Source organism: Panthera leo, chromosome F3, assembly GCF_018350215.1.
Source record: "Panthera leo isolate Ple1 chromosome F3, P.leo_Ple1_pat1.1, whole genome shotgun sequence".
Lineage (NCBI taxonomy): Eukaryota > Metazoa > Chordata > Mammalia > Carnivora > Felidae > Panthera > Panthera leo.
The window spans coordinates 660827-680366 of NC_056696.1; the positions used below are offsets into that span (position 1 = coordinate 660827).

General features: G+C 44.1%; 1 long non-coding RNA gene across 2 annotated transcripts; it reads left to right on the forward strand.

Moving 5' to 3' along the window:
- The first annotated feature begins 1060 nt into the window (after positions 1-1060).
- Positions 1061-19540, forward strand: LOC122211744. 2 transcript variants are annotated; one of them, XR_006198801.1, is made up of 4 exons: positions 1061-1096; positions 5122-5316; positions 17696-17786; positions 19455-19540. It is a non-coding gene; the product is annotated as an uncharacterized LOC122211744 (long non-coding RNA). The 2 variants fall into 2 exon arrangements; XR_006198800.1 differs by having other exon boundaries at positions 1077-1448.

The window sequence follows — 19540 nt, forward strand, 5'->3', positions numbered from 1 at the left end:
GCCTCTAGACTTCATCTGCCAGAGCACCAACCTAGCAGACCCCTTTCCTAGCTACTATCAACTGCTCATCACCCAGGTTTGGTCAGTTGACGATGACGCTAATTCACTGGGCAATGGTCCTGTGGGCAGTTGGTTTGGAATGTTCTGGGTTCTGAGACAGTTGGGAGTCAAACAGACAAGTGGTCATTCAGGGTGGTCACCTGGCCACCAGCAAGGCAGCTAGTAGCATCAAGCACTGGGGGGCATGGGATGGGGAGATGGGGATGTGTTTTTTGTTCTCACACCTCCTCACACCCAATCCATCAGGGGGAAAAGGCATTGTTTTCTGGGTCAGGGATTGAAATAGAGAGGCAGGAGTTGGGTTGGGTTTGGGGCCATTCTCTTGGGCCAGTACCTCCTTAGGGAGCCAACTGTCTCCCTTCAGCAACCTTGGGGCCAAAGGATATGGGCCAGGGAGTGAGGAAAGGGCTTGGTTTCAGTGTGCAGGGCATGATCTCCTATCCAGGTGATCAGAGATCTCTGTCCTCAGGGAATTCTCTGTATCCCCCACCTCTGAACCATAAGTCAGCAGTGCTGTGATTCTGAGTGAGCCACTTAACCTCTGAAATGTCAATGCCCTGAACCATAAAATATAGGTCCCAGCCCCTTCTCTGCCCACCCCACAGTCCTTTCATGAGCATCACCAGAATTAACAGGTTTTCTTCACTATTAGAAGTGTAATATTGAAGTCTCCTAGTTTTATTGTTGAGAGATCAGTTTCTCCTTTTGTCAGTTCCATTGTTATGCCCAGAATTCATGATCCCCAAATACCGCCAGGGAGCTGAGTCTGATGTAAAAGCAAAAGAGCCTTTATTCGAGCTAGCTCGAGCTCAGTCCCCTACCTGCACCGACACAGCGGTGAGATACCAGGGAGAGAGTTTCCAAAGCCCAAAGGTTTTATTGGGGCCTAGGGGCAGTTGGTGAGGTAATAGCTATGGCCTCAGCCGATTGGCTGGGGAAGGGTCCGAGTTCTGTTGGGCAGGTGGGGGAGGGGGTTGCTCAAGGGGAGGAGGTGTGGTCAAGGTGAAGGACACAGAACAAGATGGAGTCGGCCGGGGTAGGCCCGCCCTTTCACCATGTACTTTGGCGCTCTCCTGTTGAGTGCAAAGTGTTTACAATGATCTCTTTGGAGGATGCACACTTTGTCACTATACCATGTCCTTCTTTGTCTCTAGAAAAAAACTGTCATAAAGTTTATTTGTCTTCACAAAGCCAGTCTAGCTCTCTTGATTACTATTTGCTTGGTATATATTTTTCCATCCTTTTTACTTTCAGTGCCTTTGTGTCTTTGGTTTAAAGCATGACTCTCCTGTAGATGGCATAGAGAGAGATTGTTGTTTTCTACCCATTCTGTCAATATCGGCCTCTTAATTGGATGTAAAATCCATGTACCCTTAATTACTCATCAGGTAGCATCAAAATCAATTGTTTTTTCATTATTTCTGTATATGTTATATCTTATTGTTCTAATATTCCTCCATTCCTGCTTTCTTTTGTGTTATTTTCCAGTGTACCAAGTAAATTCCCATGTTGTTTCTTTTACTATATATTCAGGGAATACTTAGTAGTTTCACTGGAGATTACAACTAATGTCTTAATTTCCAACATGCTAATTGGATTCATACCAGATTAATTTCAATGGCATACAGAGATTTGACCCCTTTAAATTTTTTTTTCATTTACTTATCTTGGAGAGAGAGCATGAATGGGGGAGTGGAGGAGAGAGAGAGAGAGAGAGAGAGAGAGAGAGAGAGATAGTGAGTCAGTCTCAAGCAGGTTCTGCACTGATTGTGGACTCTGGGCTTGATCCCCTGATGCTGAGATCATGACTTGAGCTGAAATCAAGGGCCAGACGCTCAACTGTCTGAACACCCAGGTGCCCCTAGAGACTTGACTCTTAGTATATCTAATTGATGTCCTCTCTTTTTGCCATTATTTTCACTCAAATTACCTCTTTATACAGCCTGTGCTCATTAACATACATATATATTTACGTTTTATGTATTTATAATATATGCAATTTATATATATGTATAATTTTAACTTCACAGTTTTAAATTAGAAGAAAATCTATTGTTTATATACTTAGGCTATATATAGTTTATGTGCTAATACACTTGTGCTTATGCACTTATACATTTGTACTTTTTTATATTTACCTATGTAACTATTCATGTAGAAATAAATGTCTTTGCATTTTAGATGGAAGGACTCAGGACTTCTTTTTTTTTTGTAAGTTTATTATTTATTTTGAGAAAGAGATAATGCATTAGCAGGGGAGGGGCAAAGAGAGAGAAAGAGTCCTAAGCAGGCTCCACACTATCAATGTGGAGCCCGATTCAGGGCTTGAACTCATAAACCATGGTATCATGACCTAAGCCAAAATCAAGAGTCAGATATGAAATGGAATGATCCACCCAGGTGCCCCAGGACTTAGGGTTTCTTGTAGGGCTGGTGATAGCAATGGATTCTCTCATATTTTGTTTACCTGGGAATGTCTTCATGTCTTCTTCCATTGCTGAAGGACATCCTGGCTAGATACAGAATTCTCGTGCACAGGTTTTGTCTTTTAACACTTTCAGTAGATCATCCCACTGCCTTCTGGCCTCCATGGTTTCTGATGAAAATTTGCCATTAAACTTACTGAGGACACTCTATACATAATTAATCACTTTTCTTGTATTGTTTTCACAATCCTTTGTCTGTGGCCTTGAACCATTTTAGTGGGATGTGAGTTTATCCCACTTGGTGTTCATTGAACTTCTTGAATATTTTGATTAATGTTTTCATCAAATTCAGTGCGATTTTTGCTCTTATTACTTTGCATATTCTCCCTGTCCTTTCTCTCTTTTATGTCTTTCTGGGACTCCCTCTCTCAGTTAGTGTGTTAGTATGCTTGATAGTATTACACAGGTCTTTGGGGCTCTGTTCATCCACCCCCCATTTTTATTTTTCTTAACTTGCTGTCAATCAGACTGGATCTCAATTTTCCTACCTTCAAATTTGCTGGTTCTGTCTTCCTCTTGCTCAAATCTGCTGTTCAGCTCTGGTGCACATTTAACTGTATCCCATCCCAAATTATGTATCAGAGCTCTAACCCCCAGTACTTGTGAAAGTTGAAGTAAGGTCTTTCCAGATATCATCAACCCCGGATTGGGGCTGGCCCTAATGCAGAGGCTGTTGTCCTTACCAGAGCAGGGAGGTTTGGACACACAGACAGAGGGGCAAAGGCCATGTCAGGTGCTGGCTGAGGCAGAGATAGAAGAACTGCAGATATAAGCCAAGGAAAGCCATGGGTTTCCAGAAAAATCCCGAAAGCAAGATAGTGGTGAAGAGGGATAATTCCCCACCTCTTTCCCAGCCTACAGCTTGAGTTCAGACTTCTAGCTTTTCACACAGCAGCATATCACAGGAAATTTGTGTTGTTTAAGGCCACGTAGTGTGTATAGTAATTTGCCACAGAAGCCCCAGAAAATCAATTCAAGCCTCTCTGGTGACATTTTATTCTTTTCAACTCCAGAAGTTCTATTTGGTTCTCTTTTATAATTTATATCTTTTTATTGTTACTCTCCACTTGGAGAGGCACAATTCTTGTACTATAATTTAGCTCTTTAACTATGAGCTCTGTGAAGTCCTTGAATGTCTTTAAAATAGCTGATACAGAGAAAGACAGATACCATATGTTTTCACTCTTATGTGGATCCTGAGAAACTTAACAGAACTTCCATGGGGGAGGGGAATAAAAAAAAGAAAAAAAAAGAGATTAGAGAGGGAGAGAGCCAAAGCATGAGACTCTTAAAAACTGAGAACAAACTGAGGGTTGATAGGGGGTGGGAGGGAGGGGAGGGTGGGTGATGGGTATTGAGGAGGATACATTTTGGGATGAGCACTGGGTATTGTATGGAAACCAATTTGACAATAAATTTCATATTTAAAAAAGATCTACTCTCTTAGCACCAAAATAAATAAATAAATAAAATAAAATAAAATAAAATAAAATAAAATATAACTGATACAAAGTATTTGTCCAATGTCTGGACTTCTCTCAGGGACAGCTCTGTTGGTTGCTTTTTTATTTTCTTGTGTATCAGCCTGGTAAGACTCTCTGGGAAGACTCACTGAACTCAGCATACAGTCATGCTGATTGCTATGGTTTATTACAGTAGAAGCACGCCCAGCAAAAGAAGCAAATGGAAAAGACACATGAGAGGAGGCCCAAAGAACACCAGGCACAGGGTTTTAAGAATCCTGTTGCGATGGGGGCGCCTGGGTGACTCAGTTGGTTTTGTGCCCAACTTCAGCTCAGGTCATGATCTCACGGTCGGTGAGTTTGAGCCCCGCATCAACTCTGTGCGGACAGTTCAGATCCTGGAGTCTGCTTTGGATTCTGTGTCTCACTCTCTCTCTGCCCCTCCCCAACTTGTGCGTGCGCACTCTCTCTCTCTCTCTCTCTCTCTCTCGGTCTCAAAAATAAATAAACATTAAATAATTTAAGATATCCTGTTGCAATGGAGTCTCATGGATACACCTCATTCCTCCAGCAACGACTCGAGACAATATGTGTGAAACATTGTCTTCCAGGGAAGTTCATTAGTGACTGTGTGCCCAAAGGTTTTTAGTGGAGACCAGTCATTTAGCACATAACTGAAGGCCACAATTCCAGAAAGTAAGAGATTCTTAGCGTAAACCACAGTGTTCATACAGTTGAGGCAGACCAAGCCACTCTTACCAGAGAATGGTGGGGACCCTCCTGGTTCCAAGTTCCCAGACGTCAGCCAGTGGCCAATCGAGCAAGCAGACCTTTCTAAGGAAAGCAGTCTCAAACCTGTTGTGTAACTCTTTCCTGTATAGAGCCAGACTTAGTAATTTCCTTGTAGGTCTCTTATAATTACTATTATTTGGGGTGCAGGGGTGTATAAATTAAACATTTTAAATAATATGGCAACTCTGGGAATCGGATCTCACCCCTCCCTATGGTTGATTGTGTTAGCTTTTTTTTTTTTAATTTTGTCATTGCTGTTTTCTTGTGAGTGACCTTTCTGAACTCATTCTCTGAAGAAGTCTGTATTCTTTGTCATGTAGGATCGTGGTAGTACCTGCTTGGCTACTTGGTGGTGCAGCCATTGACTGGATCGAGATTGCATTAGCAGCCCAGAACTGAGAAGTCACTCAGTCCTTGCTGAGGGGCTGTGTGGGCATGTGGAACTGTGTCTTCAACACTCAGCTGGCAGCAGAGAACTCTGCCATAACCTTCACTTGCTGAAGAACAACATCAAGGTCAGCCAGCGGTGACAACATGGGGGCTTGTGGAATCTTTCCTGAGCATGTGCACAGCCCTACATTTGCACGTGGTCTAGATTCCTAGGACTAAGAGCTTTTCAAAACTCCTACAGAAATTTCATTTCTAAGCTCCTTTTTTAAGGCTTTTTGTTGGCCTGTTATTTGCTCCAAGTATTACCCATTACATTAAGCAAGTGCAAGTTAAGCAATTGCCTGTATTTTTGTTTTGTTGTGTTTTGACAATGATTCCAGGGGAAAAAAGGGCTTTTTGTCCTGGGCAAGCTCCGAGTCCAATTAAATGCAGACAGTTGAATAAGTAGGGTCTGATAGAGACCTACCAGATAGGTCCAGTAGTGATTATTTCCTAGGAAAGAGGTTTTGAGGAGGCTTAAGCCCCTCTTTGCTCTGTCTGGTGGCTGGCTGCACAGTGCTGACTCTCACTGTGAATGTGGGCTCTTCATTTTCTGGATCGTGTGGAACCACAGAGCAGGGCATGGGGCAAGGCAGGTGAGAACAGCACGAAACTCATGGTTCTGACTGAGATTTAGCTGCTGTTTTCCTGGAACGAGCATCCCCTCCATTGCTGCAAATCCTCGTTCATTTCCAGAGTTCTGCAAATGTTGATGGTGGCAATTTGGGACAGATTCCTCATTGCTTTTTTGGAGGGCAGAATTTTGTGGATCTGTCGTCTCCCATCTCTCCGCTGAACTCATTCACCAAATCATATTCTTTTGAGTATCCTCAGGCCACATGCGTGACAGATTGTCCTCGGGTTTTTGTGATATACACAGTTCAATATAAACTGCATCTCAGATGAAAACTCACCTTGAAGCTGTGTGCATACTGTTAGGTCAAATACGTGCATTAATTGCACTTAAAAACAGAGGCTAGTCTCACTTTAAAAGGAACTTTTTTTTAATGTATGAAATTTATTGTCAAATTGGATTCCATACAACACCCAGTGCTCATACTAAAAGGTGCCCTCCCCAATACCCATCACCCACCCTCCCCTCCCTCCCACCCCCCATCACCCCTCAGTTTGTTCTCAGTTTTTAAGAGTCTCTTATGCTTTGGCTCTCTCCCACTCTAACCTCTTTTTTTTTTTCCTTCCCCTCCCCCATGGGTTTCTGTTACGTTTCTCAGGATCCACATAAGAGTGAAAACATATGGTATCTGTCTTTCTCTGTATGGCTTATTTCACTTAGCATCACACTCCCCAGTTCCATCCACGTTGCTACAAAGGGCCATATTTCATTCTTTCTCATTGCCAAGTAGTATTCCATTGTGTATATAAACCACAATTTCTTTATCCATTCATCAGTTGATGGACATTTAGGCTTTTTCCACAATTTGGCTATTGTTGAGAGTGCTGCTATAAACATTGGGGTACAAGTGCCCCTGTGAATCAGCACTCCTGTATCCCTTGGGTAAATTCCTAGCAGTGCTATTGCTGGGTCATAGGGTAGGTCTATTTTTAACTTTTTGAGAAACCTCCACTCTGTTTTCCAGAGTGGCTGCACCAATTTGCATTCCCACCAACAGTGCAAGAGGGTTCCCGTTTCTCCACATCCTCTCCGGCATCTATAGTCTCCTGATTTGTTCATTTTGGCATCTCAGGAGTGAAGTGATATCTGAGTGTGGTTTTGGTTTGTATTTCCCTGATAAGGAGCGACGTTGAGCATCTTTTCATGTGCCTGTTGGCCATCTGGATGTCTTCTTTAGAGAAGTGTCTATTCATGTTTTCTGCCCATTTCTTCACTGGGTTATTTGATTTTTGGGTGTGGAGTTTGGTGAGCTCTTTATAGATTTTGGATACTAGCCCTTTGTCTGATATATCATTTGCAAAAATCATTTCCCATTCTGTTGGTTGCCTTTTAGTTTTGTTGATTGTTTCCTTTGCAGTGCAGAAGCTTTTTATCTTCATGATGTCCCAATAGTTCATTTTTGCTTTTAATTCCCTTGCCTTTGGAGATGTGTCAAGGAAGAAATTGCTGCAGCTGAGAGTTCAGAGCGGTTTTTTCCTGCTTTCTCCTCTAGGGTTTTGATGGTTTCCTGTCTCACATTCAGGTCCTTTATCCATTTTGAGTTTATTTTTGTGAATGGTGTAAGAAAGTGGTCTAGTTTCATTCTTCTGCATGTTGCTGTCCAGTTCTCCCAGCACCATTTGTTAAAGAGACTGTCTTTTTTCCACTGGATGTTCTTTCCTGCTTTGTCAAAGATTAGTTGGCCATACATTTGTGGGTCCAATTCTGGAGTCTCTATTCTATTCCATTGGTCTATGTGTCTGCTTTCGTGCCAATACCATGCTGTCTTGATGATTACAGCTTTGTAGTAGAGGCTAAAGTCTGGGATTGTGATGCCTCCTGCTTTGGTCTTCTTCTTCAAAATTACTTTGGCTATTTGGGGCCTTTTGTGGTTCCAGATGAATTTTAGGATTGCTTGTTCTAGCTTCGAGAAGAATGCTGGTGCAATTTTGATTGGGATTGCATTGAATGTGTAGATAGTTTTGGGAAGTATTGACATTTTAACAATATTTATTCTTCCAACCCATGAGCACGGAACGTTTTTCCATTTCTTTATATCGTCTTCAATTTCCTTCATAAGCTTTGTATAGTTTTCAGCATACAGATCTTATACATCTTTGGTTAGACTTATTCCTAGGTATTTTATGCTTCTTGGTGCAATTGTGAATGGGATCAGTTTCTTTATTTGTGTTTCTGTTCCTTCATTATTAGTGTATAAGAATGCAACTGATTTCTGTACATTGCTTTTGTATCCTGCAACTTTGCTGAATTCATGTATCAGTTCTAGCAGACTTTTGGTGGAGTCTGTTGGGTTTTCCATGTAGAATATCATGTCATATGCAAAAAATGAAAGCTTGACTTCATCTTTGCCAATTTTGATGCCTTTGATTTCCTTTTGTTGTCTGATTGCTGATGCTAGCACTTCCAACACTATGTTAAACAACAGCCGTGAGAGTGGACATCCCTGTCGTGTTCCTGATCTCAGGGGGAAAGCTCTCAGTTTTTCCCCATTGAAGATGATGTTAGCTGTGGGGTTTTCATAAATGGCTTTTATGATGTTTAAGTATGTTCCTTCTATCCCGACTTTCTCCAGGGTTTTTATTAAGAAGTGTTGCTGAATTTTGTCAAATGCTTTTTCTGCATCGATTGACAGGACCATATGGTTCGTATCTTTTCTTTTATTAATGTGATGTATCACGTTGATTGATTTGCGAATGTTGAACCAGCCCTGCATCCCAGGAATGAATCCCACTTGATCATGGTGAATAATTCTTTTTATATGCTGTTGAATTCGATTTGGTAGTATCTTATTGAGAATTTTTGCATCCATATTCATCAGGGATATTGGCCTGTAGTTCTCTTTTTTTACCGGTCTCTGTCTGGTTTCGGAATCAAAGTAATGCTGGCTCCATAGAATGAGTCTGGAAGTCTTCCTTCCCTTTCTATTTTTTGGAATAGCCTGAGAAGGATAGGTATTATCTCTGCTTTAAATGTCTGGTAGAATTCCCCAGGGAAGCCATCTGGTCCTGGACTCTTATTTGTTGGGAGATTTTTGGTAACTGATCCAATTTCTTCGCTGGTTATGGGTCTGTTCAAGCTTTCTATTTCCTCCTGTTTGAGTTTTGGAAGTATGTGGGTGTTTAGGAATTTGTCCATTTCTTCCAGGTTGTCCAATTTGTTGGCATATAATTGTTCATAGTATTCCCTGATAATTGCTTGTATTTCTGAGGGATTGGTTGTAATAATTCCATTTTCATTCATGATTTTATCTATTTGGGTCATCTCCCTTTTCTTTTTGAGAAGCCTGGCTAGAGGTTTATCAATTTTGTTTATTTTTTCAAAAAACGAACTCTTGGTTTCATTGATTTGCTCTACAGTTTTTTTAGATTCTATATTGTTTATTTCTGCTCTGATCTTTATTATTTCTCTTCTGCTGCTGGGTTTGGGGTGTCTTTGCTGCTCTGCTTCTATTTCCTTTAGGTGTGCTGTTAGATTTTGTATTGGGGATTTTTCTTGTTTCTTGAGATAGGCCTGGATTGCAATGTACTTTCCTCCCAGGACTGCCTTCCCTGCATCCCAAAGCATTTGGATTGTTGTATTTTCATTTTTGTTTGTTTCTATATATTTTTAAATTTCTTCTCTAATTGCCTGGTTGACCCATTCATTCTTTAGTAGGGTGTTCTTTAACCTCCATGCTTTTGGAGGCTTTCCAGACTTTTTCCTGTGGTTGATTTCAAGCTTCATAGCATTGTGGTCTGAAAGTTTGCATGGTATGATCTCAATTCTTGTATACTTATGAAGGTCTGTTTTGTGACCCAGTGTGTGATCTATATTGGAGAATGTTCCATGTGCACTCAAGAAGAAAGTATATTCTGTTGCTTTGGGATGCAGAGTTGTAAATATATCTGTCAAGTCCATCGGATCCAATGTATCATTCCGGGCCCTTGTTTCTTTATTGACCATGTGTCTAGATGATCTATCCATTGTTGTAAGTGGGGTATTAAAGTCCCCTGCAATTACCACATTCTTGTCAATAAGGTTGCTTATGTTTGTGAGTAATTGTTTTATATATTTGGGGGCTCCCATATTCGGCGCATAGACATTTATAATTGTTAGTTCTTCTTGATGGAGAGACCCTGTAATTATTGTATAATGCCCTTCTTTATCTCTTGTTACAGCCTTTAATTTAAAGTCTAGTTTGTCTCATATAAGTATGGCTACTCCAGCTTTCTTTTGACTTCCAGTGGCATGATAAATAGTTCTCCATCCCCTCACTTTCAATCTGAAAGTGTCCTCAGGTCTAAAATGAGTCTCTTGTAGACACCAAATAGATGTGTCTTGTTTTTTTTCGCCATGCTGATACCCTATGTCTTTTGGTTGGCGCATTTAGTCCATTTACATTCAGTGTTATTATAGAAAGATATGGGTTTAGAGTCATTGTGATGTCTGTAGGTTTCATGCTTGTAGCGATGTCTCTGGTACTTTGTCTCACAGGATCCCCCTTAGGATCTCTTGTAGGGCTGGTTTAGTGGTGATGAATTCCTTCAGTTTTTGTTTGCTTGGGAAGACCTTTATTTCTCCTTCTATTCTAAATGACAGATTTGCTGGATAGAGGATTCTCGGCTGCATATTTTTTTCTGTTCATCACATTGAAGATTTCCTGCCATTCTTTTCTGGCCTGCCAAGTTTCAGTAGAGAGATCTGTCACTAGTCTTATCAGTCTCCCTTTATATGTTAGAGCACGTTTATCCCTAGCTGCTTTCAGAATTTTCTCTTTATCCTTGTATTTTGCCAGTTTCACTATCATATGTAGTGCAGAAGATCGATTCGTTATGTCTGAAGGGAATTCTCTGTGCCTCTTGGATTTCAATGCCTTTTTCCTTCCCCAGATCAGGGAAGTTCTCAGCTATGATTTCTTCTAGTATTTGTTTCCCTTTAGTGCATCACTTAGTTCTCTAATTTTCCCCTCATACTCCTGAATTTTTTCATCTCTCTTTTTCTCAGCTTCTTCTTTTTCCATAATTTTATCTTCTAGTTCACCTATTCTCTCCTCTGCCTCTTCAATCCGAGCTGTGGTTGTCTCCATTTTATTTTGCAGCTCATTAATAGCATTTTTTAGCTCCTCCTGGCTGTTCCTTAGTTCCTTGATCTCTGTAGCAATAGCTTCTCTGCTGTCCTTTATACTGTTTTCAAGCCCAGCGATTAATTTTATGACTGTTATTCTAAATTCACTTTCTCTTGTATTGTTTAAATAGTTTTTGAGCAGTTCGATAGCTGTCGTTATTTCCTGGAGATTTTTTTGAGGGGAATTCTTCTGTTTCATCATTTTGGATAGTCCCTGGAGTGGTGCGGAACTGCAGGGCACTTCCCCTGTGCTGTCTTGCATAACTTGCGTTGGTGGGCGGGCCGCAGTCAGACCTGATGTCTGCCCCCAGCCCACCGCTGGGGCCACAGTCAGACTGGTGTGTGCCTTCTCTTCCCCTCTCCTAGGGGCAGGATTCACTGTGGGGTGGCGTGGCCCATCTGGGCTACTTGCACACTGCCAGGCTTGTGGTGCTGGGGATCTGGCTTATTAGCTGGGGTGGATCGGCAAGGTGCACAGGGGCGGGAGGGGCAGGCTCAGCTCGCTTTCCTTTGGAGATCCGTTTCGTGAGGGGCCCTGCGGCACCGGGAAGGAGTCAGACCTTCGGAGGGATGGATCCACAGAAGCACAGCATTGGGTGTTTGCGCAGTGCAAGCAAGCTCCCTGACAGGAACTGGTTCCCTTTGGCATTTTGGCTGGGGGATGGGTGAGGGAGATGGCACTGGCGAGCGCCTTTGTTCCCCGCCAAGCTGCGCTCTGTTGTCCGGGGCTCAACAACTCTCCCTCCCATTGTCCTCCAGCACTCCCCACCCCCGTTCTCCGAGCAGATCTGTTAACTTATAACCTTCCAGATGTTAAATCCTGCTTGCTGTCAGAACACACTCCGTCCGGCCCCTCCGTTTTTGCAAGCCAGACTCGGGGGCTCTGCTTTGCCGGCGGGCTGCCCCTCCGCCCCGGCTTAAAAGGAACTTTCTTAAGGGCACCTGGGTGGCTCAGTTGGTTAAGCATCCCACTTCAGTTCAGGTCATGATCTCACGGTTCATGAGTTTGAGCCCTGTGTCAGGCCCTTTGTTCTCGGTGCAGAGCCCGCTTCAGATGGTCTGTCTCCCTCTCTTTCTTGCCCCTTCCCAACTCATGCTCACCCTCTCTCTCAAAAATTAAATAAGTGTTAAAAATAAATAAATGAATAAAAGGAATTTTCTTAAAACAGTATACTGAATAATGTAACCCAGCACCTGTGGCTAATATTGACAGTATCCTCCAGTTGAATTTAGGTTATGAGATGTGGTTTCGTTGTGTTATTTTTAAGTTGGAAAAAGTAAACAATTGTTCAAAGCTTATTATATATATTATTTTGTAGTGGTCAAATTTGGATATTTATGATTTCTTTCACTTATAAATTTCACTCATCCTCACAGTCACAGAGATGGATATTTTGGAATAAAATAAAATAATTATTTTTGGCCAGCAATGTTTTATCAAAAGCTATCTTGATGAGACTTGTGATTTATGGAAAAGAAATGTGAACATATCCAGGGATTCCAAGATACAATGTAAAACTTCCAGTTATTGGAGATCCACATTGCATCTTTAAAAAAAAACTTTTTTATGTTTTTATTTTTAACAGTGCACATGTGCGTGCACGAGAGAGAGCATGAGTGGGGGGGGGGCAGAGACAGAGAGAGAGAGAGAGACAGAATCCGAAGCAGGCCTCAGGCTCTGAGCTGTCAGCAAAGAGCCCGACTCGAGGCTCGAACTCACAGACCATGAGCTCATGACCTGAGCCAAAGTCGGATTCTCAACTGACTGAGCCACCCAGGTGCCCCTCCATGTTGCATCTTTAAAATACACTCAGAATTGCTCCAAACTGCTCAAAGGCTGTCTACAGCAGCCAAGAGGATGCAGCTGATTTTTGTATCCTGTTTTCCTAGAGACCATTCCAAACCTGAATCACACAGATGTGTGTATGGCACAGAGGTTGGGGAGGACTCAGATTCTCACTGTATCTCCTATCACGGAAGTCTGAGCCTCAGGACACTGTTATTGTGGCTTCAAGTTGACTCTGTGCCCTGAGCTGTGTCTCAGCACACCCTGCAGTTTGCTGGGTTGGTTAGTTGTCTTGTTGATTGAGGTAAAGCTCCTGTCTCATAGGCCTCCCATCACTTCCTTCTCAAATTTTCCTTGTCACCTCCTGATTCCATCCATATGCTTTTTCCTCTGCAGGAGACATTGCTTCCACCACTGCTCACCCCAGCCATGACCCATGCTGCACCCCAGTTACCCTGAATACGTTCCTTAGCTGGGGGCTTAGTCAGCCCCTCCAAGAGAGCCACCCAAGTGCTCCCTGACTAGAGCTGTGCTCAGGTGATCTGTTTCGGGGATCTCCTCCTAGGTGACTTTTTATTGTGTGTTTATTTCATATGTATCTTCCAGAGAATACTTAGGATCGATGGAGGCAGAGACTGCAAAGTTCTTACTCACACAGGCATGCTGCACACACCCCCTTGCACCTGGTGAACAGGACAGAGATTCCCCAGAGACAGGACAACGGGTGCACATCGGGGAGGGTGCAGGATCTGTATCTGCGCAGTCTGCTCCATGCCCAGCTCTGTCCTTCACACTGCATGACCCAGGGCAGGCTCAACAAACCCCTCTAGGAGTCCCTTTCCTCATGCCTAAAATAGGAGTGACAGTCCTTCCAGTACCATCCTCAAGGGGCGCTTGTGAAGACAGAGGTATTATTTGCCTAAGGTCCTCGCAAGGTGCTTGTCCTGTTACCACTAAATGTGTGGAGGCCTGGCCCCGCATTACTGGGTCACGACCTCACCCAGCAGGCCTGAGCCTCCATGCAGCTCTGAGGTCCATGCTAGGACCACTGTCACCACAGCTGTCACCCCCCCACCATTGCCACAGCCAATCCCAAACTCTGTCTTGTGTCTGGTGTAAGAAAGTGGTCCAGGTTCATTCTTCTGCATGTCGCTGTCCAGTTTTCCCAGCACCACTTGCTGAAGAGACTGTCTTTATTCCACTGGGTATTCTTTCCTGCTTTGTCACAGATTAGTTGGCCATACGTTTGTGGGTCCATTTCTGGGCTCTCTGTTCTGTTCCACTGATCTGAGTGTTTTCGTGCCAGTAACAGTCAGCCTCTATCATGGACATTCTTTTCTCAGTTCTACGTTGTGTGCCTGCCTTTTGTTTTCCTTAAAGCACAGATGTCTAGGGGCTGGATGTCTCTACTGGGGACATGGGATACACAGTAGTGCGGTGGTGTCCCTGCCCTCCTGGCATGTTCATTGTACAGTCTCTCAGGTTCTTCCAAAGAGCACAACCCCCCCCCCCCACCCCATGCTCGCCCACATGTCCCAAGCACTTAACTGGCAATTGTCCGTTTAATCCAAACTTGTAACGTGAGTTTAGTCACCTCTGCACGCAGCCTGTCTGAAGAGAGGTTAGTCAATTTCTTGTCCAAAACCAGGCAGAAAAGCCTGTTTAGCCCCATAGTCACTGAAGACATGTGATAAGTCACCAAGACAACTTCCTAAGGAACAGAACTCACACTTGAATCCTTAGTGGTCACTTCCTACGTCATTCCTTCAATGAACATATATCACTCTAAACAGACTCAAAGTTTTCCATCGAATGCAAGATGGTTCACAACTAATCGAAGTGGGCAAGCCTAACCATAATCCCAGAAGGAGGTGGGCACCGAGAACTTCTGGGCATCACAGCTTTGGGGGCAGCACCAGGGAGCGGTTTATACCAGCCTGCACAGCACAGTCTAAAGATGCTGCCCTACCCAGTGCAAGATAGGGACCTCTCTGGCCAGGATACCCCACCACTGAGATTCCTGGGACAGTGCAGTTTGTGCCCAGGGCCCTGCAATAAAGGCAGAGAGACACGGGGATGGTGAGGCTGAAGTCATTGTCCTGTTGTGCCCTCAGATAAGAAGGAAATGACTGAGCCTCCCCTGATTCATGGACAGCAGATCACCCGGACAGAGAGGGAGGAGGAGGGGAGGTGAGCTCGTAGGCTTTGATGGACACGCCCCTGGAGCTCTGCTTCCTGAGGAACCCACTTACCCTATTCAATGGGACATGCAGATCCTTCTACCCTTGGAGGGAGCTCCTACCCTTGGAGGGAGCTCCATCTGAGCTCTGAGCCAGGACTGTGCCCCAGGGGTTCTAGCAGGGCAGGCCCACTGCACCCCCTGCTGCCTGAGGGCCAGAGGCACCTATACAAAGGGGACCCTGGAGAGACAGAACTGCACCCCATGCTCTGTCCACTGCCCCCTCTTCCCAGTCAGGGGTCTCCTTGCTGCCCACGAGCTTCCTCTTCAGGCTGCAGCCTCTTTTCCGTGGCGAAGCCCTGACCTCAGCGAAATGGCCTCCATGGTGGAGATCCCTGTAGAGGGGGGCCAGAGGGAAGCCGTGCTCAGACAACACTCGTTCCAGATTGAGGACATCAGAAGGACAAAGGACAGTGATGGACTGGCCAAGACCAACCAGCTTCCCACTATGGCAGTCATGAGGGGTGGACAGTCTTCACCTCACCCTGCAGTTCCTCCCATGCTGTCATCCCTGACTAGGGGGAGAGGACAATGCAGGGATGTGTCCTCAGGGACAGAGAGACAGCTCTCAGCATATTTCATGGGTGTTCCACTCTGGCAGACTTGAGCCCTCCTTGGAACAAGCCAGTTACCCTCAGCCTAAGATCGGACCCAGGGATCAACTGGGTCTACTCTTTGGGGGTGTACATGTAGAAGCAGGAGACTGGGAGTGAGCAAGAGTTTTGAGGGGAGAGCTTTTTCCCTAGGCAAGCTGGTCCTAGGAACTAACATGCTTCCAGTGCAGGACAGAGTGATCTTCTGACCAAGAGCCCCAGACAGTGAGGACGGCTGAGTCAGCAGGCCACGCTCAGGACTTTAGAAATGGAGGTGCGGCAACACACCCAGTTCCAGGAGACCATAAGAGAGAGGATGGCCACGCGTGACCACCCTCCACCACCCCACCCCACGGACACATCCCTGGAACTCAGCAGCCAATTACCCACTAGGCACAGTGACAAGGAAGGCTCTGGGCAGTGAATAGGTGCAGGCAGCCCGTGGGTTTTAATCTCCCTTCCCTGTGAGCCCCGAGCACAATGCAGGCCCCAAGCCACTGCCTCGTGCTGGGCAGCAATACTCAACCTCATCTCCGGGCTCAAGCCGCAGAGAGAGAGAGAGAGAGAGATGCTGGGGTGCCTAACCTGGAGCCTAAGAATCTCTCTGAGATCCCTTAAAATCTGTTATAATTCTTTGGGTCAGGAGTTTGGGAACATGGCCCAGGTGTTTCTACAACCAAGCTGCTCCCTGGTTGCCAACACTGTTGCTGTTTCCAGTGTAGGTGATGGTAGCCATCTGTCCTGGGCTCTTGGATACGGAGGGTGGCTGAGTCAGCCCTGCCTGGGCCACACACACCCTGGCATGGGAAGGAACAGGTAGAACACAAAGCCAGGTGAGTGAAGGGGTGGAACAGAGCTGAGAGGTCCCCCACCAATCTTCCACCCAGGGCAGGTCGGCTGTCACCTGTGCAGACTGAGGAGGACAAGGGCGAAAGGAACACAGGACATGGTGCAGATACTCAAGGGTTCTGCCCCCCTGAGACTCCAGTGGCCGCCCCCCCCCCCCCCCCGCCGGCCAAGTGTCTCTTACTCTCCCTGGGTACCTATGGAGGGAGGGGTTTCTACATTCAAATAGTACTTGCTCCCAGACACTCCTGGGCAATGTTATCTGTGTCAGAATAATGCCCACCCCCCAAGATACTCATGTTCTAATCCTTGGAATCTGCCCAATGTTGCCTTGTATGGGGAAAGGTAATTAAAGTTGTAAACCGGGGTGTGCGAGCAACCTGGCTGCAATACCTCCTCTTTCCACCATACTCAAGGTGTTCTCCCCCAGTGTAGCCCTGGGATTGCTACCAAGTCTAGAGGGAGCTCCCTCCCCACCAGGCATGGGAGGTGGCAGCTCTGGTCTAGAGAAAGTCTGGCAACCTTGAAAATTCTGTTTTTTAGCTTCTCAGGCTGTTTTGCAAAGTAGAAACTGGCTCTCTGGAACTCTCCTTGGTCTGTGGTCCGTACAGGTTTTCTCATATCCAAATACACATCCCACAGCCTCTCTCTCTATCTTCCTTTGGTTTCTCCACCAAAGGACTTCCCCTACTCCAGCCTGTGCTGCCCATTTTATTTCTCCCAATTCGCATACACACCCTTCTGTCCCGCCAAGCTGTCTGTTTGCACCTGTGGAGATTATTCTGTCCCTCTGCAGCCTGTATTCCTGGTATTCCGAGTGTTGTGACCTCAATACTGCTGTGTTTGAGGGACAAGGGAAATTCTGATCCCCCTCCTCTGCCATCTTAATTCCTCCTGCCTCCTTTTACTTTCCTTTTCACAATTTCAGAGTTGGGTGCCAATCGACTAAGTCACCCAGGACCCGCAAGAATACTTGTTTTCAATGTGAAGATGTTCGAAGGCCAATAAAATGGCCATAGTGTCCAGAAAAGAATGGGAAAGTTAGAATGGGTTTTTGTATTTCTAATTTGAGGCTGTGATAAGTTCCAGTAGTCTCTTAGTGGAGACATCATATAGGTATACAGTTGACCCTTGAACAAGATGGGTTTGGACTGTGGGAGTCCACTGACGCACAGATTTTTTCCAATAAATACAGTACCATCCTGTAAATATATTTTCTCTTCCTTATGATATTCTTTTTCTTCTTGTTTTTGTTTATTTTCAGAGAATGAGAGGACAGAGCACGTGAGGAGGGGAAGCGGGGGCAGAGAGAGAATCTTCATCAGGCTCCACACTGCCAGCGTTGAACCCAGGAGGTATAGATCATGACCTGAGCCAAAGTCAAGAGCCTGACCCTGAACCGACAGTGCCACCCAGCACCCCTTCCTTACGATTATCTTAGTAACATTTCTTTAGTTTATAGTGTACGAATACAGTATGTAATACATATAACAGAGAAAAAATGCATTACTCGACTGTTTATATTGTTGGTAAGGTCAGCATCCGTTATCCTAACCCTGACCTTCCATGCTCAGTTTACAGAGTTAATGGCCAAATGAGGCTGAAAGGTAGGTTAGATCTAGAGAGCATATACAAGGGCTTCTGCTTTAATATTTTGGTTTTTAATATATATATATTTTATTTTTAAGTGTAATTGCTTTTGAAGTAGGAAATTCAGTAGGAGATTTTATTTTTATTTTGTTTTTGAGGATTCAAAAGATACTTGTGGATTTTCGAGTGCATGGCCATCAGAGCCCGTAACTCTTGCTTTGCTCAAAGGTCAACAGTATAGTGATTTGGCACTTTTGAGATCTTCTCAGTGAGATTAGTGTAAATGTTTTGACCTTAATTAATTGGTCTTTGTATGCTGAGTATGTACGAAGCAGTTAGATACTGAGTGTACAAGTGGAGGGGTCAGGTTGTAGTGGTCGAAGCAGAAAAGTAAGTCAACAGCAATCCATTATAAGTCAGTATAAAGGCTTCATCAATAGAAAACGGACACTGTTAGTTGAGAGAATATTGGGGGCGTTTGTAGTGAGGGTGAGGATGAGAGTGGGAGTGGGAATTCTGGTAGTCAGAAAAGATCTGAGAGTGGCAAAAGGTGCCAAGTGAAAGATGAGAAGGACCGGTCGTGTAGACCGTGGCGAGGGACATTCCGGACAGAGAGGACCACAGATCATCATTTTACTCCAATGTCTTAGAGTGACCAAGATGTAGGAAGACCCACTCCATCATCATAATCATTATGATTGTTGTGTGTAGAAAAGAAAATGTGCATACTGAAATAAATGTTTGGCACATTTTAGGTGACTAAGACATAAATGTTCTTATACTTGCCATTTGAATGCTTACTACACATTTTGAAGTGTTCCATACGTATATCTACAATTTTTTTGCTATTAGTTAATCATAATTTTAAGAAAAGTTTTTCTTACTACTTTGCCATTCGATCCAACCTTTCTTTCATCAAGAAAAAGGTCAAGCCTTTGCTTACCTAAAGGAAGCAGCAGCTACAACAGTGTTTTGTTTATACCCAACATGGTATACTCCAAAGTTTATCATGTGAGGTATGAATTGACACTGAAACAAATGTCTGCCATGTTATTAGAAGCAGTTTTAATTTATAGCGAGTATACTTTTAAAGAATTTGTTTCAATACTTATTTCAAATGTCCTTTTATTTTGGTCGGGAATGCAAAGGAAGGTGTTTTGTTAGTTCCTTTTTGAAATCTGCATACAAGTCAGGCTTCTGCCTTTGAAAGTATTCTGGCCTTCCTTGTTCAGTTTAGAGAGTCAATAGCCAAATGAAGATTCAAAGGTACGCTGAATCAAGAGAGCGTATATGAGGTATTTAAATGTTTTGGTTTTCAATACGTTTTTCTTATTTGTAAGTCTGATTGTTATTAAAATCATAAATTCAGATATTTTCTTGGAAAAGGATTAGGAAGTCTTCACGCAACTCATTACTGATGCTACTTTTAACAGAGTATGTCTGAGAAGCCCAACAAATATGTTCTTCATTTCTCTGGTGCTGCGGATCAGAAAGTGCAAAGTATATTAAATGGACAAGT